The 6,685-nt window shown below is 39.1% G+C and overlaps 1 non-coding gene across 1 annotated transcript; it reads left to right on the forward strand.

Annotated features, from left to right (window-relative positions):
- The first annotated feature begins 1,598 nt into the window (after positions 1-1,598).
- Positions 1,599-1,705, forward strand: LOC149002358 (small nucleolar RNA R71). The gene has a single exon (XR_016170522.1). It is a non-coding gene; the product is annotated as a small nucleolar RNA R71 (small nucleolar RNA).
- The last annotated feature ends 4,980 nt before the right edge of the window (positions 1,706-6,685 follow it).

Genomic DNA, 6,685 nt, shown 5'->3' on the forward strand with positions numbered 1-6,685 from the left:
AACAGGAAAATATAGATCCTCAACCTTTACCAAAACGTTTTCAAGTAGCCCACGGGGTCGTTTGATTGAACGGTCTGCCAATTGTAGAATCACATCAGTGGATTTCAAATCTCCTAGACCAAACCTATCATAAACTGAACCGGGTAAAATATTCACACTGGCTCCCAAATCAAGCAATGCTTTACTTATGGATAAATCTCCAATGACACATGAAATTAAAAGTGTACCTGGATCTTTAAGTTTAGGGGGCAGTTGGTTGGACATTACCGAGCTGACTGATTCAATTAGGTGTACAGTTTTAGGTGTTTGAGTCTTCAACTTACGCTTTTGGGTGCACAAATCTTTTAGAAACTTAGCATAAGCTGGGACTTGCTTGATAGCATCTAATAATGGGAGATTGATACGAACTTGTTGGAATAAATCAATCATCTCCTGCATCTTAGCATTCTTTCTAGAATCTGGAATTGAGGACTCAAGAACTTCAAGGAAGGGGGCTTTGGGAGTGTAAGATTTAGGAGTAGGACCCTCTACAATCGGAATGTGCAACTCCTTACAAGGAAATTGATGGGGAATACTCACATGTGGTGTTTCTTTACTAGGCTTGTGTGCATCATTGCCAGTCTCATGGGTCAAATCAACCTCTTCTCGACTCTCAAGATCAATGGGCAATGGCTTAGGAGTAGGCAAAGGTGCATAATATTCCTTCCCACTGTGTGTCACAACCGAGACTGCTTGGACTTGTTCTTTCCTAGACCCAATTTGATGATTAGGGTTACCTATTGGTTGACTAGGTAACTGACCAACCTCCCTCCTACTGATGGCATCAGCTAGTTGACCAAGTTGAGTTTCCAATTTGTTAATGGACTGAGAATGGGAATGCAACAATTGAGTGTTTTGCTCTAATCCACTAAGTACATTTAGTACCTTATCCTCAAATGATGAATTATGTGAGGGTTGTGAAGATGATGGTTGCTCATTCCTATAGGCATTTTGGTGCATATTAAATGGAGGTGGCCTATAAGGCATTTGATTAGAGGGATTGGGCATTGAGTTTCGCCATGAAAAATTAGGGTGGTTTCGTCATCCTGGGTTATAGGTATTGGAATATGGATCATTGCCAAATTTAGAGACTCCTTGGGCCAAATGTGTATGCTCCTTAACAAACTCAGGGTATTGTGTAGCCAAATAGCAATCAGTGACATGATGGGATAGGCTAGAACATAAAACACATGCTTCAATCTGATTAGGTGGAGAGAAACTTGTAGGAAGTGGAGATGGGGTTTGTTGTCCTAATGACAAGAGATGGTCCAATTTCTTTGATAGCAAGTTAACCTTAGTGCTCATCTTAATGGTAGGATTTATCTCATAGAGACCGCTCCTCTTTGGTTGCCCAATGGATGGAATCTCAGTCCTAGCTGCTGAAGCATGGTGTTGGGAGTTTTCACTAAGGGTCTCAAAAAGTTCCCATGCTTCATTCTCATTCTTGTGCATGAAAGTCCCACCACAAGAAGAATCAACCATTTGCCTATGTCGGTCTCTAAAGCCATCATCGGTCTCTAAAGCCATCATAAAAACATTGAACCAATTGCCATTTAGGAATAGCATGGTGGGGGCACTTTCTAAGTAATTCTTTTAGTCTTTCCCAAGCCTCATGAAATTGTTCTCCTTCTTGTTGGGAGAAACTCGTTATCGCTCTCCTAATGCTATTGGTACGGCCAATGGGGAAGAACTTTTTAAAGAACTCCTGTTGCATTTTTGCCCAAGTAGAAATTTTAACATTGTCCAAAAACTAAAGCCAATGCTTAGCTTTATCTTTAAGGGAGAATGGGAAAAGAAGTAACCTTAAAGCATCAACTGAGAGGTTTTGAATTTTAACCGTGGAGGACACCTCTAAAAACTCATCTAAGTGCTTATAAGGCTCTTCATTGGCAAGTCCATAAAAAGATGGTAGCATTTGAATCACACTAGATTTGATCTCATATTGAGCCGCCTCTATGTTAGGCAACTTAATACAAGAAACCGGAGTAAATATCGTAGGAATGAAATGCTCACTCAAGGGCCTCATTGGAGGCTCATAGTTTGCCATGGTTCTTTGCCTTCTAAGGTTGGCCAAAGTCTCTTCTAACTCTAAGTCAAGTGGAGTCAACTCAGGGTTTAGGGACCGACGACCATGCATACACACAGAAGAATAAAAAAAAAAGAATAAGCTAAATAAGTAAAATTAAAAGAAAATAACTATAGCAAAAGGGAGAGTTTTGGACGTACCTGAAGCGCAATCCACGTGATCTTTCGAACAAAAGTTACACATGTGGGATCTGAAGGATGGAGATTTTTAAAAATTAACCTAAACAACCCAATCTAATGCAAATATTACAATTGAAAAGTCCTAAATACAATTATATCTAAGAAAGAAAAGATAACAACCTAAACTAATTATCGAATCGCTACTCTTGCTGTTACCTACAAAACAAAAGAAAAAGAGATTAGTTAAATAAGCAAAGAAAAATTAAAAATTAAAAACACTAAAATTACTCTAAAAATTATGCCTAATTGACAAAAATCAATCCTAGCAACCGTGCTTTGGTTCCCCTGCAACGGCATCAAAATTTGATCGTGTCGTTAACCAATCAAAAATAATATCCTATACTAATCTAGCAAGCAAAAAGTACGGGGTCGAACTATGGGGAACTGAAAGGCTAAGTCACTAAGATTGAATTCACCAAAACTAAATTTAAACTAAATCTACTAATTAATGCAAAAATGTTAACTATGAATATGTGAAGATCTTTGGGATTTCAAATCCCCAATGCTTTTCCCTAACCGATATAACTCTACAGTTCAAAGTAAATTAGGGATGGTCTTCTTCTTCAGCAATGAGAGATGAGTGCCGCATTCGCCGTCTTCTTCTCTTCTATGTGGCTGGCTTCTCTTTTATGTCTCCCGCACACAATGAATCCCCTTTCTTTACCTGTCGATTTGACCTTTATTCTTTTGTATTTTGGGAAAACTCAAAACTAAAAAGTTGTAGATATTTTCAATATCGTTCAATAGAATCTTGAATCATTGAAATCCAAGCTCATACGAGAGAGATATGCCTAAAATACTGAAGGTATGTCTGTTTACCCGATTTTCAGATTTATTACCAATTTTGTTCCTTAGACCTCCACCTATTTCCAATTTGGCTAAGATCTCACTTTTCATGATTTTTTTAGCAGAAAGATTGAATGCCATGATTTAAAATCCACCAATATCTAAAATATTTGCCAACTTTACTCCATATTATCTCTAATAACCAAAATCACCTTATTCCTGAAAAATACACAAAAATACTCAATTAGCTCTCTTTAATTAAATAGTATGGGGAAGTAAATCAAATAAATAATGGTAAATGCATGCTTATCAGTTATACCTAGCCCAGTGCAAGTCATCTACTAAGTTACATCAACCTAGGTTCAAACACTTCCCCTCATGCCTCTCACAATTGGTTTGTTATCCTTCCTACTATGGTCATCGTATCCTATGGCACCAACCAGCTTAGACTACACTAACTCTTAACCCTATTGGTCATCCACATATAATGTACGAGAAGCTCTTATGTCCTCTCATGGGTTGTCTACCGGTCTTGAGCGCCCATGAGCCCAAGTCTATTATGATGCGACCTACCAATGAATGGCCCCTACAATGTGGTTGTGTCCTCTCATGGGTTGGCTACCGGTCTTGAGCGCCCACACCCCACATTGCTACTGTGAAATCCAGCCCAAACCCTAACCCAGAAATCCATTTGTTTGTAGGTCCAAAGACCCGAAGTGAAGGTAGAAGGCATTTGTGGGCCATCTCAGTGGAAGACATGGTGTTTGACCCAAAACCCATGGATATTGATGATGGAGTTCCCTATATGGAAACCTTACCTGATTTGGACAAGAAACTACATCTTCGTGATGAAGAGATTGATGGATGGACTTGAGCGCTAGTTGGACATGTTTTGGAAAGTCCCTCAATGCTAGGTAAGTCACTTGTTTGAGTTGGGAGAAGCCCCCTTGGAATTTTGAGGTTTGGAGCTTGAAAACCCTGTTTTTGGCCTTGCTGTCAGGGTTGGTCGATCACCTCGGTCGATCACCTGACATACCAACATGACAGACCAATAGAGATAGGGGCTGTTTTGTAAATTCTGATTTTTAGGGTTTTTGATGCTCTTTATATTAGAACATCGTGGTAATCAGCCCCAATATGTTCCTAAGCCTCTGGAGAACGTGGGAAGCCTCTCTCAAGCACTCACATTGGAATTGTGGAAGATCCTCATCAAATCCTCAAAGCTTTTCTGCAAATATTCTTCCTTAAGGTTGGTATTCACTCTACTCACACTTCATCTACTATCCTATTGAATTCTTCTATTCAATGTGATTAGGAGGATGATCTTATGTCATTCCCATGATTGATCCTCCAATTTCTGCTGTCCTAGAGTGGATCTCCATATACTCTATGACTTTGTGAATCTCCACATGATGATTTCGAAGGGAAATCAAGTGTGATCTTCATGATTGAATATCCATTCTAGGTTTCTGATTTCTAAAGCATGCTAAATTCATTCCCATGATTATTTCTATCTAAGATCTACTGTTCTTTTCTTTCTAGAGTGAATTCTCATTCTCTCTAGTCTTTCAGTAGAATTCACTGATTGATTTCAATAAAACCTAGTTTTTGATTAAATTAGAATTCTACTCTAATGATCATTGTTGATGCCTAATCTATTGTAGATAGTCTTAGTTTACTGTTTTAGAGTTTCCCTTAAGATTTCGGAGTGTTTCGAACCCCGAAAGTTGAGTTTTGGATAAAAATTAGGGATTCTGTCGGTACAGAATAGGCTTGGTCGATCACCTTGGTCGATCAGCTTGACAGACCAAGCTGACCGACCAACAGAGTCACTGACAGCAAGGTCTGCCCTGTTTTGATTCGTTTTACTTCCAATCTTCGAGGATTTGTTTTTAATGATTAACCTATGTTTGTTTAGGGTTTGTTAACTTTGGACCTATCCTCATCCTTTTCTCCGGAGTTTTTCGAGATTAACTAAGGTAAGGACGTTTGTTCCCAAATAACCTAAAATGCATGTTTGCTTATATTTGATTCGAATTGCATAATCATACTACTATTTTCATGACTTTCTTATAGTTACAATGCTGCTGTAATTACTGTAACTATAGTAGGACTTGCTCATGTGATTCAATTGTTATTTTGATTATGAATGATTGGTTATTTCCCTATGTGATGATTTATCAGTTGTGGTTATGAATGACTGATTTGGAATGTGATTGCCTAAGTTGTAATTGGGGAATGTGGAATGTCCTTTTGACATTTCTGTCTTTGGAAACTAGTGGAGGTGGTATGGGACGCTTTCCTATAGTGCCCCTTGACTTTTTCCCTGATTATTGGTTGACATACTTAGGGCTTGTCTAGTAGTGTTTGGCTAGGATTACCCTATTATATCAGACCCGATTCCGAAGGGAATTAAGACCGCCGTGGTAGCAATGGGGATTTGTGGCGCTCAATACTAGTAACCAACCCGTGAGAGGACATGAATCACATTGTGGGGGCCATTCATTGGTAGGGTTGCAGTAGTAGACTTGGGCTCATGGGTGCTCAAGAAGGGTAACCAACCCGTGAGAGGACATGAGAGCTTCCCGTTTACTATTTGTGGATGACCAATAGGGTTAATGAGTCCATAGTCCGAGTTGGTTGTAGCCATAGGATACGATGACTATAGTGGAAAGATACCGGAAAGGATCGCGAGAGGCGAGGAATGGAAGTATCTAACCCTGACTTTATATAACTAAGTAGATGACTTGCATTGGGCTAAGATTAACCCTGTCATGCGCCATTACTCAGACCAATGGTAATGTGAGAGAGCAGTGACCTAAATCCCAGCCATGGAATGTCCGAGAGGGATGCAAAACCCAAATACCACCAGAGAACCCAAGATAACGAGATGGTTGAGGGAGAGTGATTTGAGACATACCTAGAGGAGTATGGTGCTATGACTTAAAGCATGTCTGCCACTAGAGACCAACATACATAGAGTTAGAAGCATACTTGCATGTTTGTCTCATATCATGTTGCATCCTTTATGTTTTGCTATCATGTTATATGTGTTATTGTGGAATAAACTGCCTTACTGAGTTCTTTTGAACTCATCCTTTTTGGAACAATGTTGTCAGACTTATCTACAGGTACTGAAGATAATGAAGGACAACTATATGAGATTACCCTGGATGACTCATACTACTCCCAAGGTGCTAGTTGTTATGACTATGATGGTGAAGACTACCAAGGTGACTGTGGAGCGTACCGGGATTAGTCATGCTCTGAAGCTAGTGCAGCGACACTGGGATATTGAGACTTATACATTTAGACGTATTTAATTTAAGTTTGAAGAGATATTAGTTTAGACTTAGTTTAATTCTTTTCCTTCCATTTTTGGAATTGATTGCAATTTCCTTTTAAGTTTTGAGCTACTTTTCCGCTGCTATTGTAGAGTGATTTTCCGCTACACTCTACATTTGATTTATTCTTTTGGTATCATTTTCCACACTCTGGTTGAATTTATAATACTCAAACATTGATTTAGTCCTGTTCTTGATTGTATTATTGTAAATGTGGGAGGTTGACTTCCTCGAATTGATCTTTGGGGCAG

Source organism: Hakea prostrata, chromosome 10 (genome assembly GCF_041222555.1).
Source record: "Hakea prostrata isolate BN-2017 chromosome 10, UWA_Hpros_2, whole genome shotgun sequence".
Taxonomy (NCBI): domain Eukaryota; kingdom Viridiplantae; phylum Streptophyta; class Magnoliopsida; order Proteales; family Proteaceae; genus Hakea; species Hakea prostrata.